The following is a 19,153-nucleotide window of genomic DNA, read 5'->3' as shown; positions in this document are numbered from 1 at the left end:
GCAGACTGGGATTACTGGGCTCTGGACCACTTTAAAAGCTACTGTTCAGTAATGCCCATCCCACCCCTCAGGCAGAAGTTGCTGTAGCAGGGGTGCAGAACAGGTAGCTTGCTCTTGGGCCATTGCAGTTGACAGCATGGTGTATTAACTTCAACAGGCATTGATTTCAATTTATGTTAACATGCTGGGCTGTGAGCTGCAGCAGGAGGGGTCTCTGGTTCGTGACTCCTGTCAGATTCAGAAGAGCTGAGGTTATCACCTCAGCAGTAACCTTTTTAGCCACCAGAGCTGAATCCAATTCAATCATGAATCAGTGTCCTTAATTAATTCTCCTTTATAAAGGCCCAATGCAATTGTACTGATGTCAGTGGAAGAAAAAAAAAAAGTTTGATTGTTTCTTCAATAATAAATAATAAAATTTTTAAAAGGAGATAAAAAGCTAAAACCAAATGTGTCACTGGGGAAAGGAATGGGCCATTAATATATATCATATTTATTTAAAAAAAAACTTGTGTGTTAACAATTTAACCCTCACAGTTTCTTAGGAGGAAAATAATTACTGCTCTGAAGGACTGACTTACATTCACTGAATTCCTTTAAACCAAATGACTCTATTTGAAAGGTAGGAATACATTTTTAGTGAGAAAAATTATTCCTAAGAAGTAAACTGTCTTAATATCTGAATAGACCTCTCCAGTCTTGACATAGATGTATGCTTAATATTGCATATGCAAGAACTGTGAAGAGAGATCAAATCTACAAAGGAAGGTATAAAGTTTTGGTAAAGACTAAATTCTGAAGATTATTATGGATAAGCTTCGATCGCAAAAAGGTCAGCATTGTTGTACTCTTGAATACAGACATATCAAAAGAGGTTGGAAAGGAGAAGTGCTGCTCCAGAAAATGTCTTTCACTTCGGTCCTTGGGTGTCCTTACATTCTCCTGGCATTGTTAGGAAGTAAATCACAGTTAAACAAGTTAACTGATGCTTGAAAGCTCTGATGTGTGTCTTGTCTGTCTGTCTGTCCATCTTGAGTTTCACTGCTGCACAGGGGATTGCCCATGTTGCCCAGTAATGAGAGAATAAAACCTGTGGCACCAGGATCCTGAGGGATGGACATGGGAGCAACCCAGTTCTCATGCTACAAATTCACAACCCTGGGTTTTATATAGTGTATCTGGATGTTGCAGTGAAAGCAAAATAATTCTTCAAGTTCAAATTAGGACATATTTAATCTTCTTTGGAAGTAACAGCAAAAAATAAGCTGTTGTACTTTTAAAGAGAAATCCATCAGAAGTATATCAGCGCACAGGCCCAGAGTGACCTTCCTCTGTGGCTGTGCCCTGAATGTACACACCTTGTGCAGGGCAGGCTGGCCAGGAGCAGAAATACGCAGAGTCCACGCTGGGCCATGACTGATAGTGACAAAGTAAGCTAAGATGAAAGAGACTTAACAATAGTTAAATTAGGATGGAGAAAATCTTGTATAAAACAGTCTCAGTTTGGTCCGTCTCTAGTATGGCTCCAAGTTCATTGGCAGGCCTATATGGCTCTGAGAGAGTTGTAGACAACAGAAATGATTTTGCCAGCCTTAAATTGCTCAAAGTCAGAAGTAGCGACAAAGTGAGGCCTGGGTTGAGCAGCACAGGCCAGAAGGCCTTGGTGCATTTATTAAAAGAGGCTGCCTAAAGCCCTCCACAAGACTACTGCAGGGTCCCCATCTGTGGTGGCAGAGGGCCAAGGAGCAGCCACCGTTGTGACATGGCTCAGCTGAGGCTGGAGTCACCAGGACTCCAGCCTGAGGTTCAGGGCACCAGGACTGTAATGAGGACAAGCCTGAGGGCAGGGATGTCTGCATCCCAGGACTAGGAGCAGCCAGGTTCCCCCCTGGATTTGGAGACGTGTAGGAGCCTGGGCCTGTGCGCTGCAAGTGAGGGAAGAACTTTCCAGAGTCACAGCTGCCCCTGACAGCCTGAAGTGCCTGTGTGCAGTGCGGTGGTGGCGGGGACAGCCCTGCCTGCACACTGGTCACAGGACCACAGCGAGGTGCAGGTTGTGTAAGGCCTGGCAGAAACATTCCTCAGAGACATCACTGACTGAGGGGGAAAGGAAGGGAAGCCATTTGCAATCTGAGGTCTGCGACTCTCCAGCTAAGAGACAAGCTGGGCAATAAGACCCAGGCAGAATGCTGATTTTTTTTTTTTTTTTTTTTAATGGGTTAAAACAGAGCGAGCTGCGGCAAACAACACAGTGGATTTATTCAGCTGCAGGAGCGGCACACAGCAGGTGCCTTGGAGGGACAGAGGGAAGGAGCAGAGGAAAAATGAAAGAGGCTGAGGAGAGCGAGCAGCCAGGGAGAAACCTCTGGAAGGTTCGGGCATGCAGTCGGCTGCGCTCATGCTTTATGTCACTGCAGAACATTAAACGAGCACTTAAAAAGGTAATTAGCACCTTTTCATTGGACCAGAAATCAGAGGTGTAATTTACCAGAAGTCAGTGAACAATGTAAGAGATCTAATTTAATCACGTTGCGTAGCTTATCCAGGGTGAAAAATGAGAAGCCTAGCTTGGCTGAGTGGTTACGCCTGCAGCAGAGCCATTTCTGCCCCCCCCGCAGGACAATGCTGCCGCTACCTGAACTGCGCTCGGTGCAGGGCCGAGGCGAGGCTCAGGGTACTTGTACCACTTGAATTTTATGGCATCATTTTCATTGTTTCACAGTAAAAGCAGGAGGTCTGTGATATACAGGGGATAAAAAGCTCTTGTCTAGAAAAGGTAAAAAATTATAGCCAAAATTCTGCAATGTAGTTGAAATCTTCTCTTCCAGTGCCTCTACACAGATGCTCCCAAATTCAGGTAGAAGGGGAGGAAACGGGCTTTGTTTGAGCTCAGTGTAGATGAAGCCTGCTCTTTCAATATTCATAGTTCAGTTTAGACTGTCCAGTCCTGCCTTTAGGGTTTGGAATGGGTGATTCAGCTTATTTCTATTCTTTGTACCAAGTGAAGTGTTCAAAAGATCGATAAAAGGAGGAGAAAAAAACAACTATCAAAATTTAAGTGCCATATAAAGAAACTAAGCTTTAACTCAGTTACTTTTCAAGCTGTAGCTGTAGCACAAGGCTTGTTACCTTTATTGGGATTTCTTAAATAAAAACGTGAACTGTGTATGAGCACAGTTGTAAACTCAAGCTGTTAGCTGACTAACAAAGCTGCAGTACAGCAAATCATGTTCAACATTACACCACCTAATGAGGATTAAACTTTGTCCTCTGAACACTACTACCTTTCCAAGATTTCTGACTTTTTTTTTTTTCTTCTATATCTTTGTATGAGTTTCTGTGGCAGCTTGGAAAACCTGGAAGACGTAACCACAGTGGCTAGAATTAAACCTGCTGATCATACTGGCCACCTCTCAATAAGCACAGACAGTTCCTCTGCTATTGCTTTTTTTAAAGGTCTTCACAGTTGTGCTTGAGAAAAGAGGCAGCTGAACCTCAGCAGCAGAGCAGTACTCTCTGTCCTCAGGTGCAGCACCTCTGTTGGCAGCTGTAGTGTGGCCAGCACAAGATAATGAACTTGGAGATGGTGTGGTCTGTACTAAACATGTCAAGAGAACAATTTCTGCTGACTTATTCATCTGGGTGAATAGCCCAGACAAATAGTAATCAGTCCAAACAAATAAGATTGGAAAAAGTAGTAATCAAATTTGATGTGGCAATCTCTGAAAGAGATGCAGTTTACTTAAGAAAAATTCAACAAGCAATAAGTGTCTCTTTACTGCAAGACATTCCACTCATCCCATAATATATTACCATGCTCCTAATTATTATATCTAATTATATATAGATTTTCCTAAGCGCATTGGCAAGGGAAATATGTTGTAAAATGTAAGTTGAAATATTACTGTGCTATTGTTGAGTCAGCTCCTGGGACATGAGGCGTTAAATATCTGTATCTGTGGCTGATTTCAGTGTTTTTTTATGTTGCTTAACCACACTGTTAAGCTGTATTATTGCAAACTTCCCTTTGCTCGTTAAATTTAGTTTCTCTGCTCTCCAGGTGTAATCTGATGCCAGCTAAAACTGTCTTTCCTATTCTTGCACTTCTCTTCCACCAGATGTTTACTTCCCCAACTGGCCTTATTTCTTTTATCTTTTTCATTTTTTTATTTATTTTTTTTAAACTAGACTATAAACATTGATCATTTCGAGTTTCATGGTAAAACTGTGCCATGTGTTGCTTCTTCCTTTGGGTTGCAGCCTGGTATCAGCCCCCTGCAAACCCTAATATTGGGTATGATTTGTACTCTTTAGTCAGTGGATGTGGGATGTGATATATTGTTACCTGTACTCTGTTTCATCACATGTCCTACAAACCACTTGAAGGATTTGGACCTTGAGGATGAGTCCACATTAAGTGAATCAGAATATTAAACCATAAGGAAAAATAGTTGGCAGTAAAGCATGGAAGAGAGAGCGAGCCCTGGAATGGAAGAATTACTTTTCACTTTATCTCTCCACAAGTGGGTAACAGGAGAGAATCTGACACAGGGATATTGTTTCAGCACCCCCATAAAATATGTTATGGCCTTCCTTAAAAAATGAGTAGCAGTGATTAACTGTTAAAATGAATTGCTCTTCTTTTTTTTTCTTAAAAAAAGAAAAAAGGCCCCTAAATCATTGCATTTATTAATTTCTAACCACTAATCTTTTTGAGTAATCCCCTTTAAAACACCTCTGAAATGCTTCAAAAATCTCTAAGAGAGTTCCAACCAATTACACAACAAATGGCTTCAAATAACCATTGAGTAGTCATGTGGTGACTTGCAATACAACTCCTGTTTCTTTGTCTCTTAATTACACAATGATCATGTACTGCACTTGATGACTGTATTAAAATGTACAGCAAGCCGTGCTGCCAGATCAGCCTTATACTGTCATGAGGATGAGCTAGGAGGCCAAAGCTGTGGCTGACATGACTAGGTCTTTGGTAGAAGCCTTTTTAGGTGATGCACAGATTGCAGTTGTAGCATTTGATAAAAACTCAATTGCATATGGAAAGGCAGCATAGATGAGAGAGCAAATGATAGTACTGTTGATGTTCCTTGTGTTAGGACATATGCAGGATAGAGGATGAAACTATTATTAGAAATGCTAAATTTATTTTTTCTGCTTACACGAACCAACTAGATCTTGTATGGCATGGGTACTGTTTCTAGAAAAAAGAAGAATGAAAAGAGAAAGAGAAGTCTGATTAACTTCAGAGTGTTTAGTCTGTGCAAAAGTCTGGGGGAGTGCCATTCTGCCCTTGGAAAGGCTGCTTCTATCTCCTTGTAAAAACACTGCATCTTTCAGTCTTAAAGGGCTCTGATGGTGTTTTCTCCTGTCTCAGCTTCGTACTAAAATGGCTTGAAGCTCAAATATTCCATGATGGACTCTGATTGATTTCCAGTCAAGACCTCTTAAATCATATTTCTGAAAAGCCCAGTTCCTATTGGCAGGCTATTTTCCCCATTTTTGACTAGTGTGTACTTCTCCAGTTTTACAGCACAGGGAGCAAAATGTATTTACATGCAAAAGTTACCTGAGGGGAAATGAGCAGTGGACAAAAGCAGAGCTTGACGCTGGCAGAGCAGTGTGTCTGTATCTGTGAGTGCCACAGCCAAAAAGCACGGCAGCTGCCTCCAAAGATAGGCGCAGATATTAAAATGTTGTGAGTTCAACGTGCAGAAGGCAAAGTGATGAAAATTATAAGTTTCAAACATCCCTTTTCTGTTTTTCCATTGCACAGACTGCAGTCAGAGCAGCCTGACCACAGGTCTGTTTGATATTTATAGAATACAACTCAGTCGCATACCACAGAAATGCAGAAAACAAAAGACCCACTCACAAAACCTGTTAAAGTTACCTGCTGGGTGGTACCTGAGGGTGATGAGCATTGCATGCAGGGGTGGCTGTGGGGGCTTCTCCCCTGGACATGGGTCAGACCTCTCCTTGTGTTCTACAAAAATGTTTTCACCAAGTCCATGGTCTGTGAATCAGACTCTTAGTTATGCAGGTTATATACCCTGTTAAACAGGTAAAATGTTGAAAGAAAAAGGACTGGGGGAAAAAAAAAAAAAAAACATTTTATTAAACCCCTTCAGTTCTTCATTCGGGGGGTGGGGGGGGGAGGAAAAAAACGTAAAAACGTGCAGTGTAATAAATAGTTCAATCTTTTGTAAAGATTTAATGACATAATCTCACTTGAAGAGAAGTTCAGAATACTCTCTGTAAAAATGGATCCCGGCAGTCCTCAGCACTTTTGTCCAAAATTTCCAAAACTCACCTGCCCAAGTGCGAAGTTAGGACCTGCCCTGAGGAAATGTAAATATGCTGTTATATTTTCCTAAGCTGCCAGCAAAAGTTTGTAAATGCAGTTTCCAGATCACACCCTTGAACAGAGAACACTGTGTCCTGTGCAGAAAAAAACGAACGCCACATTGCCTTCTCTTTAACAGAGAAAACTTGGAGAGGGGCATGGCTGGACTCACAGAGACTGTCTTAATCTTTTTAACCATAGTTCCTTTAATTTTAATTTCAGAAGTAATTCAGGGTTATAGCATACCTCAGCCACTACCTAGTGGCACTTCCAAGCAGCTACAAAAGCATTTTAACAGGTCTCTTTGCATCGTTAGGGATGTAGGGCACAGCAAACCACCGTCCTGCAGTGGTACAGGCAGTACGATGGGAAGGAGAGCTAGAAATTATCATAAAGGTGGATGAGAACTAGCATGTGGAAGTTGTCATAGACCACAGCAACCTCAGCAATGGAGTTGTGTGGGGCGTTTCATTTTCGTGGCGCTGTCTTGCAAACAAGTAAAGCTTTACACAGTCAAATATTTCAGATGTGTTCAAAGTTAGATTAATTCTAGCACTGCTGTGGGGACTAAAATTGATTTCCAATGGATCCCATCAGTATTTTATCAGGACGTACCCAAGCATCACCTTACAACCTCATGTGCTCATTGCTCCCCAACTCCCTGTTAGAGTTGTTTTTTAACCACAGCCCTGCAGAGCAGAGGCCACCGTTGCTGTCTGCAGAGAGCACATTTTGCGTACCACAAGCACTCCAGAAAACATTTCCATAAAGTTCAGGGAGGCACCACTTCATGACGTAGACGTACAGAAGGCTTCATGCATGGCTTGATGCTGAAGAATGCATTCCAGAATGCAAACTGTGACAGCATGAAGTGGGATTTCTCTTGCTGCAGTGTCTTACAGGGCACTACAAGGTCATATTACACTCATCTTTCTTAGATGAAAACTTTTGATTGTGGAATACACATGGATAAACCAGAGGGGTGATAGCTGCATGTCTTTGTGATTGTAACACGCAATGGGAGCATCAGAAATGCTGGTCAAAAATAAAGAGGAGGAAAATAAATACAATGAGAAAAGGTCTGTCTCTGATATATAGTAAAACCTTCTTCTGACCAGAAAATGATGTCCTTATGTGAGCACTGGCCAGAATGAAACTAGAGAATGAGAGTCTTGTTTGGGGGATTTTCCTTTTTTCTGTACTATCCCAAGGACACCAGACCTCCATGAAGGCAGCCTAAAGTTTTCAAGGCATTCTTCCTCTCTACCATTTCTCAGCATTTCAGCTTAGCACAAAACTAAATAGTGCTTCTGTGAAAGCTGTATCACAACTTTTTGATAAAATATTTTTCAGTGAAATGAAGTAAAATGTGATAGACATGCAGTAGTAAAAAGTATGTCTTTGGAAATTAAGGTTTTTGTTTGAAAACCCTAATTTAATTTTTTTAAAGCAACAATATTGGTTTTATTAGATGAAAAAGATTGAGTCAGCTGTTTTCCAAACTATATTTGTTTCCTAAAAATGCTGTAGAAGAATTTGTAGGATCATCTTAACACTGATGTGAAAGCTGTCAGCGGAGGAAAGAAATACAACTATCTTGAAATCACAAAATAACTTCTCTTATCACATACCACCACATAGAGCCTGCTCGGAGTTCATACTGCTGTAACACTGCGGTGAACAAAGCTGGCAGTTTCCACAACTGGAGGTACTCTGAGTAACGAGTGAGGAGTTAGGCCAAAATTACAAAGGCAGCTGGAGATGAACCTTGATGCCTGGCAGCATTTAAAGAAACCAGTGGTTCTGGTGACTCCCTCCCAGTGATTTGGTTAGCTATTAAAAAACCCAGCACCTCCCGAGAAAGGAATATGCTTTTGAAGTCAGTGATCTGCTTCTGTAGTTACCTTCCTGAGTTTTAAATACTGAAAATGAAGTATTCTGATGTTAAATGTTTTCAGAAAACTTAAATAACACTGTAACTGTGCAGAAAACTGAGAGGAACAAATCATTGTGAGCATTACCAGCAATGTAATTCACTCATCATCAGCTGGGAGGCAAAGTCACGTCAATGTAAGCATCTAGGACTGTAACTAGGAAGAGCAGAAGGTTATCTGGAAGACCAAGATGATGCAGTTTATTTTTGGTGTGCTGTCCCTTTGCTCCTTTTGGTCGAGATTGGAGCTAAGTTGGGTAATGAATGTAATCTAGTGCCTGGGGACTGACAGTATGTATCAGGATGGTTTAGCATGTAGCATAATGTGAAAGACTAAACAGAAAGGCTTTTGTTTGGGGGGTTTTGTTTCATTTTGTTTGCTTGTTTAAAATGAAAGAGGCTGCGGTAGCAGCTGGGTAACTGCAAATGGTTAATCTTCCAGAAATTCAGAAGAGCCCTATCGGACCAAAGCTTTAAAAAGAAATGTAGAAAATGAACCTACCCATTAATCATTGCAGAGTCCATGACCTTGCAGGTAAAATAGCATACTAAATGATTATTTGCCTGCCTGCAAGTGCAATCACCATAATTTTAACCCTGTTAAGATGTTTGAAGAGTGCAGCCCTCTTGCTTTCTTCTTGGGAAAGAGCTCTTGTAGGCTGTGTTGGTTGCACTTCCCTACTTTGTAACAAAGGTTCTTGAAATATATTCAGAGAGAAGACAGACTGCAAGCAAGCAGGACTGGGGAGGACCCAGGAGCCCCAAGGGACACACTGAGATGGTTGCCACGCATGAGAAAGGGCAGCTCAAGAAAGGTAAAATAAATTGCTGTGGCCCTGCAGGAGCTGGGGAGGCCTGGCTCTGCCTAGCTCGGCCTCCCGTCCCCTCTGTCACTAAGCCAGTGGGAGCTTTCCTCTGCATTGCCATTTCTCCATCCCAGAGGTGGGAGCATGATCCTTGTCCTCACAGACCGCAGTCGCTGATGTGGAGCTGGCTGTTACTACTGCCAAACAGGCTCGCGGTTAATACAATGGAAAGGAAAACAAATCTCCCAGCTATTTGATGCTATTGTTCTGTTTATGTGTATTCTTAATGGCTTAGAAAGGGAAAGTAGAACATGCTGATTTTTATCCCTATGTCTGTTGTGAGAGGCAGAAGCAATCATAAGAGCTGATAGGAACTGTGATACTATGGATGAAAGGGTATATCAGAAACTGAGACTTGAAAGCTTTGTTTTCGTAAGTGAGATATATAGCTTTCCAAGTAAAGGCGTCGTTTGGGGTGTGGGAGGAGTGGTGAGCAAGACTGAGAACTGATACCTTCCTCAAAGTACTCAACACAATATTTTTTTTTCCTCCAGCTTTTGAAAGAAACAACGGTTTAGAACTGATTAGAAAAGGATAATTTTGAATATATGTATATATAGATTAATTTTCTATGGTCTTCTTATCCTTCTGCTCCTAAAATTAAGAGTTTCAAAGGGTATTGAAATGCATCCGTATTTCCAACAACCATATTCAAAAGATCAAATCAAAATATTATAGATTAATGTTTTAAGGTAAAAAGCAGATAGACAGCGTCAGCTGAAAATTGCCTCAGGTTGATTGCATCCTCCACCCCTTCCCTTGGCTGTCCATATCTGTGCTACGTCCTCCTTGGCTGAAGGGCTGTTCTGGTTCTCCTCGCAGGCTGCCAGGGACGTGGCAAACGCCACTTCACCATTTCCACCAGGAACAAAGAGCCATGCACAGTGCTGGCTGCTGCTGACGCACGGGGCAAGTTTGATACAAAAACATTTTTGTTACAGTGCAAGATTTGTCATGCTAGCATAAACCTTTGTGTGGAGAACTTTATCTGTGCTTAGCATGATAATGGTAAAGCAGACATAAGTAAATTAACCGGCACAAGACAAATGTCAGTGAAGTTAGTTTAAGAAATTTAAGCCGATACAAAATGAAACGTGTTCCCTTTGGAATTGCCTGCTGTAGGGTATTTGTGTAGCAGATTTGCATCTTAATTTTAAAACCAAACTTAAATGTTACCTCCTATTTGATTTTCCTTTTGTTTTGCCACGGGCTTCAGCAGGCAGCGGAGAAGTCCCAGGGGGCCGCAACCCAGGGCAGCCTGCAGTTCTTGATCTTGCTCGCACTTGTGAGCAACACCATGAGAAGATCCCAGCAGCAGCCATGGGGTGGCCCAGCAGACAGGCAGCACCAGCTCACATTGCACCTCGTAGGGAACAGCACTGGGCAAAGTATGATGCTGCATTAATGCCAACACTGGCACCGGGGAGCAGGCGCTATCCCTACAGAGACCACACTTTGGGGCAGCCAAAGAGTTTTCCAGTGCCAGGAGAGTTTTGGACAGTGCACCATTGGTTCTGCTGAATTGCCTCTTGGTATCTTCTACACACGTTGATTTATTTGTCAGGAAACAGAAGAACCTGGTAACTCTGTGTGATCCATAATGATAATAACAAAAGATATAAATCAGATGAATTTCATTTGACTCGCACGGAAAGGGTTATAGTTTTGCCATAAAAGTTTATTCAAGCTAAGGTATTCTTGAATATTACTATGCCATCCAAGGGTTTATTTTATGGATCTATACTGTGAGGCTAGAAATAAAGGCTAGGCTGTGGCTTTGTTCCAAGTCCTTAGTACGAGTACTCAGCTGTAACAGAGTGGAAGTAAACCAGAGCACCTTTGGAAGCTCAAAGAAGAAGGAGCAAGCCTTTGATAAGCTCCTAGAAGGATATGGAAAGAGCAAGTTCCAATAAGCTCACACCTGTAAACAAATTCAGATGCCTCCTCCTTTCTTCTTAATCCTCCCAGGTGCTCTGACCAGGAAATTTGGGAACTGCAATGACATTTCAGATTCTTCTAGCCATCCCACCTGCTCCAGGCCGTGCTTCACCTTCTACTTCTTGTAAACTCATATCCTCACACCATGTCCTCAACCCTTGGAGCTGTTGCTCCTTGTCATTCTGCCTGACCCATTCGCTCATCCCCAGCCACCTGGGGTAGGAGCTCTTCCCAACACAGCCTCAGGAGCCCCAGCCTGGACCAAGTGTCTGCGTGTCAGCCGCCTGTGCCCAGCGTCCTACACCACAAAACATGAGAGATGATCCATGGAGCAGCTACTTTAGAGCAGTGGATTCACACTTTTTTTTCCTGTAGAAGGCAGCATGTTCCAGCTCCCATGTTTGCTCTCTCTATCCTGTATGTTTCTGCTAGAATAAAGTTCCTCTTCATTCCAGGTGGCGGTGTGAAATACCTAGTGGTCAATGAAATCCCTCACAAGTTGTGGGATGATGACCACTGTTACAAGGCACCCGAGGGACTGACCTGTGATAGTTCAAGTTAAAAAGGCAAAAAATGTACCCTCCATGTAATGATGCCATAAAGGATTCCACTTTGATGCACTCAGTTTGATGAGTTAAGAGATCTCTCCTCAAAGTTATGTGTTTAATGAATGTTTTCCTGTTTATCAATAGCAGCAGTGTTAGGCTAGGTTAAGCGCTGTTAGCTGCCCTTACACATCCACAAGTAAGAGAATGACACAAAAGTTGATGCACTGCCCCACAGACTTCACTTTTCCAACCATGCAGAGGTTCTCAACTATTTAAGACATAGACACGATGGGATTTATTCCTCCTCTTCCCCTGTTAAACATGATGTGCGGAAATAGGGCTGACCTTACAGTCTGTTTGTCAGTTCCAGATCTGGTTTCTTTTGGTCACCTTCTGCCAGACAGATCCTTAAAGTTGGCAATGTCAAAAAATCCTGTCCTTTCCTTTGGAACAGACACATTTATCTGCCTTTTTGCTCTGTGAAAAAAGCAGTCAGCAAGAGGGGGTCTGGAAGCCTCCAGAAGCCCTGTCCATGAGTGGGGCGGTGGAAACAGGAGCGCTCTCTGTGCTGGCTGGAATTTCCTTTCTCAGGAGTTGCAGCTGGCACTCTGGGCCTCCCAAGGATGACTGCAATGAAGTCCTTTTTCCAGACTAAATAACCATGCTAATATAAGCAGCTCTCTCAGAGGCTTGAAGGTTTTTAACAAGATTCTTTTGATTCAAATCAAGCGGGTCTCTTACCTCGAGCTCTTCCAGAAGCGGAGAAGGGCTTGTGGGACTTCCTGAAGGCAGTAACAGAAGAGACTGCTATTTCCATCGCTCCCCTGGCCTCATTCACAAATCTCTTTACTGTTTTCTGTGGGTTTGGTTGAACCTTCCTGAAAGCTTATCAGTTTGAATCAAAGCCTCACCTGCCTCCATTTGTTGAAGACACTGTGCTTATGGACTTAAGCAAGTTCTGGATGAAGCCTCATGCATTTTAAGTATCCAGGTCTTTATCAAGGAGCTGGATTTGAAGTTTTTCCCAGTCTATCAAGACATCCTTGTGAATTATTGGCAAGAGCAAAAACATTTTGAGGAACTTGAGTCCTACCAAAGGAAAGAAACTTGCGATAAATTACATTAGTGGATGTTAGGTTTCAGTTTTGACCCAAGAGACATCATTCCAGGATCTTCCTCTGCAGCTGGTAAACACTCGGAGGTACCTCCTCAAATCTCTTTCTCCTAGAGGCATCTACAGCTGCAGCACTCAGGTTTCAGTGAGGGACAGTTCTGACTGAGCCTGCGCATTATGTGAAGTAAGAGGTGCTGAGCAGCTAGATGTGCCCTTCTTCAGATGAGCTCTGAAGCAAAGGCACTGGCCACTGTAGTCAGTAATTCAGCCAACTCTCTGTCTCTAGCAAAGTATTTTAAAAGTCCTCAAGCGCTGATTTTTTTCACACCTCTATTGATAATGTGGTTATGCCTCTGCTGCATTGCAGCAAAAGGTAAAGCAATTATCATATATTGTTTATCCTTTGTTTGGGAGAACTAGGAAGCTCAGTTGAAGGGCAACCTAAATACATGAAAGACACTACTGAAAAACAAAATCTTTGTACTACTTTCAGGACAGAAGTGCAGAAGACAAGATTGTACATCATTTGTTAAACAGTCTGTCTTCCATGAAACCTCAAAAGTTTCTTTTCATATCCAGAGTTTCTGGCAAGTCATTCCTTAAATTCATACTGCTTAGCAGTTTTCCTTGCCTCCCTGTGTGTTTACTTCTACAGCATCCAAGAGGGCAGGCTGAGCTAAGTACAGATACCATCATCTGATGCTCTACGTCAGAACCAAATATATAAATATATATACATATATAATACAGAGGCCTTTGATTCCCTACTCCCATTAGATGTTATGCAGCATTTCTGTGCATTTGAGTGATGTTACTGCTGATACTTGGTTTTGGAAGATGAATGCTCACCCATACACAGGATTCAATTAACATTCTTTTATGACTGCATCCATATTTTTCTTAATGAGCATACTCCTTGGTGAGAGTGAATATTTACCTCGTGGCATTAAATCCACAGTTATCTACCACAGTCATTAATGATCATATAGCAAATGATCACCCCAACACTCTGGCTACATTCCAGTTCAAGTAATTATATTCTGCCTCTCTTAATTTCCTTTCGAGAGTAATTGGACATGATAATAGTCTTCACTTGTTATCCTAAACTGCTCTGCAGCCTTACCACATCTCAAAGCTTCAAGGACTTAATCACAGCTCCCAATAGGTGGAATATTGATAGATGATCTCTCTCTTCACCCCATCTTTTTATCACATAAAAATCCATTAATTATCGTAACACCAAATGAAGGCATCTACCAGATTTGACTACGTAGATGCAATACGCTATGCCATCTGTATAGCACTAGCTGTCTAGAGACATAAGCCAGAAGTTTAAATGTTCTCAGAAACTTACAAAGTCATTGATTTTAGGAAGCTGATGATATGAATTGCTGTACCTTTATGTGCCTCTGCCTTTGTCTACATTAGCAAGCAATTAGGCATAGGAAGAGCAGCTTGGTACAACAATGCGACTGGCTGTGAGAGCTCTACATCTAGAGTGCAGGCGGTTTGGCATTTTATCTTAGATTATATTTAGTTTGATTGACTGGACAGCCTGAATGCATGCAGTTTAAATGTCTTCTAAGGACCACTTTTGTCCCTGCTAGGGGCTGAAGCACAACCAGTGTGCACCTGAAGTAGACAGCTTCTGCTTTAGTTTCCTGCAAAAAGAAAATGATTCATACACTTCAAAACTGCAAATCAAACCAGGGCAGGATAAATGAGGATGACGAAGACAGATGCTGCAAACCTGCTCTGCTGTTCTGAGCATTAATGTGGATGGGATCCACTGCACGCTGAAGTGTCTGATACCTATGCAAGGACTGTTAAAGGACAACAGGTCTTAACAGGGGGCTGTATTCTGATCAACAATGGGAACAGAAAATAATAACAGAGCTTATAACTGAATCATAATGTATGAAAAGAAGCTTTTGGGTAGGAGAGAGAAAGAGACAAGCATGCTTCAGCAGCCTGGTGGGGGTGCAGTCCTCAGGAAAAAAATTCTCCAGCCCTAAGGAAACTGCTCCAGATGGCAAACAATCCAAGATTGAACACGTAGAGTTTGTCTGATATGTGCTGGTTTATTTTTGAGTTACTCCAGAGAGACCAAGCACAGAAACAGCATTGCTGCCCATTTATACTGCAAAGCACTTAGAACATGTAGGAGCGCTGTTGGCGTTGTGGCAGGAACCACCACTGCTGTGACAGCACATGGGGGTCTCTGGAGTCGAGTCAATCTGGAGGATACCTCACAAAACCAGAAGATTACATTAGAGTAATAGGAAAAGTCCTTAGCATCAGGAGGAAGCAATGGGAAAAGTTGTATTTCATTTCTGACTTAGCCAAGCTCCAGATTCAGAACCATTTTTAAGGGTTTTAAACCTAAAATAATTGTGAAAATGCTGAATTTTAGCAAACATCTACAGGAAATGAGTTAAATAATAGAAAATGTAGAAGTAAAGAGAGGGTGTTAACATTTTGATTTTTTTCTCTCTGTGAAGTTATGTGAAAAAAAGCATAAAATTTTCTACAGCTTTTTTTTTTTCAATAAAATAAATGTCTGTTTAGAAAGATTGTTCCAGTTTGTTTTTCTAGTTGAAATGCACCCAGCAGTTCTCTGCATGCACCACATATCCCAGCAATTTATTACATGATGTGAAAGTCAGCCTCTGAAAATAAATAGTTTAGAGCTAACAGTAGCCAAAGCTGAGGTGTCCTAAAATGAGCATTAATCTGGAAGGAAAAAGGTAACTATATAGAGGCTTGAGAACCGTGTTGCAAAGGTGTAGTTCCTGGGGAAGTGCAGGCTCAAGTTCTTGTGAAATACACCATTTAGCACTTGTTACTGTCTAGTTGTATTCTTTCACTTTACTATTTATATTTACTCACCTTTTTGTGCCTTTTGATCTTTGCTGTAGCATCATAATTTTCAGGTCACTTCACTAACGTTAAGTGCAAACAACATGCGATCAAGTACGAAGTGGCCAGGAAAATGACAAAGAGCATGGGGTCCTAGGTCAGGAGTCACCCTGAGGTATTTGATGGACCAGGGAAGATTTAAATTCTTTCAGTCGTTGTCTTCTTTACATTCATATGGTGCCCCACACTGAGGGCCATGAGAGTGGGCTGAGGTCTTCCCATGTTTAATAAAATATGGAAATTTTCAGCTGTTATGTATTACCAGATAGGAAACATCTCCCCTGCCAGGGGGACACAGGACTGGAAAGGGACACCCAAATCACCCAAAGTGATCCCTGCAATAGTGCAGGAGATATCCAGTGCCAGGAGCTTCCTCAGGATGATGATTCCACATCCTTAGCCAGGGAAATATTTCCTAATCTTATTAAACAAAACTTCACTACAGTTATAGACAGCAACTGTATTTCAAGTTACAGAAAAAAATAAACTGAAGGAAAAAGAAGTTTTAAATAGATGGAAAACTTCCTCACTGTCCAGAAAACTGATGATCAGTTTAATTCTGAGGATGTGAGCAGGACACTCTGATCACGTAGCTTGGAGGATGAAATGCCAACTAAATCTTGGACCAGTCGGCATCTCTCATCCAAACATGTCTGCTATGAGAGAAGGGCAAGGGCAAGCCACTCCGTGCGGTACGAAATAACCCATTCCTTGTCTCAGGAAAGGGAGGGTGAAAAAGAGTAACTGTACGAAGAAATGATGCTCTATCTGACTGTCTTTTGTCCTGCAGCACAAGGTCTGTTGCCGTTACTCCATAAAAAGTAGGAAACAGAAGTCTAATTGCTGGTAGCATCGAAAGTATGTGCCTCGCACAAATTATAGTTTGCAGATAACCCTGGGAGGTGTCTGCAGTGCTTATTAAGGGAGTATAGCTGTGTCAACGATAGCTGTGCTCAGCCTACTCTAGTTGCCTGTTATCCTGTAAGAGCTGTTCCAGCCCCGTTCCTATGGGAAGGCTTTCAGTGAGATGACCAGGTGCCAGGGCTGCTCATCCCCAGGACATAGTCCTGTGTGGCATGGAGTGCTGGTGGGATGTGGCAGGAGCCCTCCAGCAGACTAAAAACAGTCCTGTGGGGATCCAGCTCTTCATGGAGGGATGCATGAACTGACAGAGACCCCACCACCCTTACTGCCACTGCAAGCTTTAAGCATAAGGACTCAAAGTAAGCCCTTGCAGTATTCAGCCGCAGTTCCTAGTCAATGGGAATTGTTCCTATTAAACTGAGAGTGCAGCTAATCTAATATTTGAAACTCCTCTTAAATATAAATATTGACATGGTTTAAGGGGATAAACCATGATGACTGGATTCTTGCTAAAAACTTTTTAAGATAAAAAGAACTTTTTACAAAGTTTTCACAGACATCATTTCCTGTGATAAAATAGAAAAGGGGGTTTTCCCCTTTGAGACTCTCCTTATGTAAAATATAACTCTCATAAAAATACACATCAAGTGGCTCTGTGTTTAACTTATTAATGGGCAGTAAATGATGTCACACTGGTGGCAAAGAGAGAAATAGGTTAAATTTTCCAAAGCCATATACTTTAGCGCTACCAACACAAAGTTGCTGGTCCTGAAATGTAATTACTCAGCTATTTTATTTCTGGTAAGCGCAGATTTCTTAGCTTGCTTCTCTGCATTGGTGATCCCAACTGTAAAATGGGAATGATCACTACAAGAACTAGAGAAGCATTTACAGGTGCTGATTAACCCGGTCCTCACTGCACATTCCCACACCACAGCAGCAGCCTTCTCTTCATCCACCACTGTCTGCGTGTGACAGTGAGAACCAGCTTCCTCATGCACAGGATGGCTGGTGTGGGGAGAGGAGAGGATCAGGCGCTCCCACACCTCTGAAGCAGCTGGGAGAAGCTAGGGTGAAGGCAGAGAGAAGCTGGCCCTGTGCACACACAGCATGCCCCAGGATGGCCTGGCTGCTGGGAAGATGCTGGGGCTACTAGCGAATGAAAGTGGAGATGATATTAGATAGCTATCAATATTACAAAAGCCTTTGAAATCAAAAGAACCTCCAAAAAAGCTCCCAGTTTTCTCTGCTAAAATCCTTGAGTTCAATCTTTGGCTTAGTAAACTGTTTCTTTTAGCAAAGCAAATTCAAAAATGCCACAGTGATGAACAATGTAATAAAGAAAGCCATCATATTATTCTTGAATGAGGTTTAATAAAAATCAAATAAAAGCAATTATATGAATTTTCAAGAGGATCACCTCTTCCTTCCCTGAGGTATGAAGCAGAATGAATTCAGGAAATCATTAGAATCAGAAACTCAAGCTGCACAACAGAGCCAGTGTTTGCTGTACAAAGACAAACAGAAATCTCTTCCCAGGCTAGCAGCCTGGTTGCTGAGGCTGGCTGAGTGGAAATTCCACCTATGGGTGAAGGAGGGTAATTAAAGAGGCACAAGAATTTCTTTGTAGTAGGGCTGGCTTTTCTACTCTGGAGCAGCCTTCAGCTTTTCAGTTATTCTTGTTCTTCTTTATTCATGCAAAAGATGGACATAGTGAAATACAGCTGCCCACAGATCTCTGTAAGCAGGTCCATGTGAACTGATAGCCATTAACTGGTACCACATACCACTTTCTGCTCTGTTACACCAGTGTATATATCCAGAGGTCCAAATTTACCATTTTCTCCTACCTTATGCAGTCATGTAGGTTGATGGAGAGCATTTGCAAACCACCACCAAACAGGGCCAATACTAAAAGACTTGTCTTTACACATTCCAGTTGGAAAATGCACTTTGAGAGAAATCCAAATCTTTTGTGAGAATGTGTTGTTTCCAATGACATTTTCAAAAGCAGAGAGCAGAAATTCATTATTTCAACATTCTGATTTATTCTGATAAGAGGAAAACATTTCATGCTGACTCTCATTTCAGTTGCTTTTGTTTTCAATGTTATGGTAAACTAAGTATTGCAATATTGATATTACTGTTTACGATTTTGACGACAAGCATGGTTATACAAATTTTTACAAGAAATCTTCAATGTGCCAACGTTCTCTTTCAGATTCAGAACAGAAACAAATTCTGAAATAGAAATCTTACTGTTGAACTAAAACGTATAGCTAAATTAGACACACACTGCCTGGAAGTCAGATGCAGAGCAAATCCCTTGCTTTCAGAGGAGCAGCTTTTGCTTGCTGCTTATTCCAGGAGAACAGAGGTATGTCCTCCACATTATAAAGAACCTGTGGATGGTAACAGACTATTTAAAAGGTGCAGGTCTTATTCCGTTTGACTAACATTTATAAATGACCTGATCTTTGCAAAGGAGGGTGCCTGAAGTTGAAGGGAAGAGGTGGAAGCTAGACGGTGTGATCAGGTGCTGTACTTTCACTGTGAATGAACTTCTGTTCTTGGTCAAATCATTTAAGGGCTTGATTCAGTCTTGTAGAC

The 19,153-nt window shown here is 41.8% G+C and overlaps 1 long non-coding RNA gene across 2 annotated transcripts; it reads left to right on the top strand.

The window, feature by feature from the left end:
• The first annotated feature begins 523 nt into the window (after positions 1–523).
• LOC110352004 (uncharacterized) lies at positions 524–15,292 on the top strand. Of its 2 annotated transcripts, none has more exons than XR_011810001.1 (3): positions 524–2,441; positions 9,008–9,109; positions 9,983–15,291. It is a non-coding gene; the product is annotated as an uncharacterized lncRNA (long non-coding RNA). The 2 variants fall into 2 exon arrangements; XR_011810000.1 differs by having other exon boundaries at positions 527–2,135; positions 2,229–2,441; positions 9,008–15,292.
• The last annotated feature ends 3,861 nt before the right edge of the window (positions 15,293–19,153 follow it).

The sequence above is a fragment of the Anas platyrhynchos genome, chromosome 6, assembly GCF_047663525.1.
Source record: "Anas platyrhynchos isolate ZD024472 breed Pekin duck chromosome 6, IASCAAS_PekinDuck_T2T, whole genome shotgun sequence".
NCBI lineage: Eukaryota > Metazoa > Chordata > Aves > Anseriformes > Anatidae > Anas > Anas platyrhynchos.
This window is presented reverse-complemented; position numbering and strand designations above follow the sequence as displayed.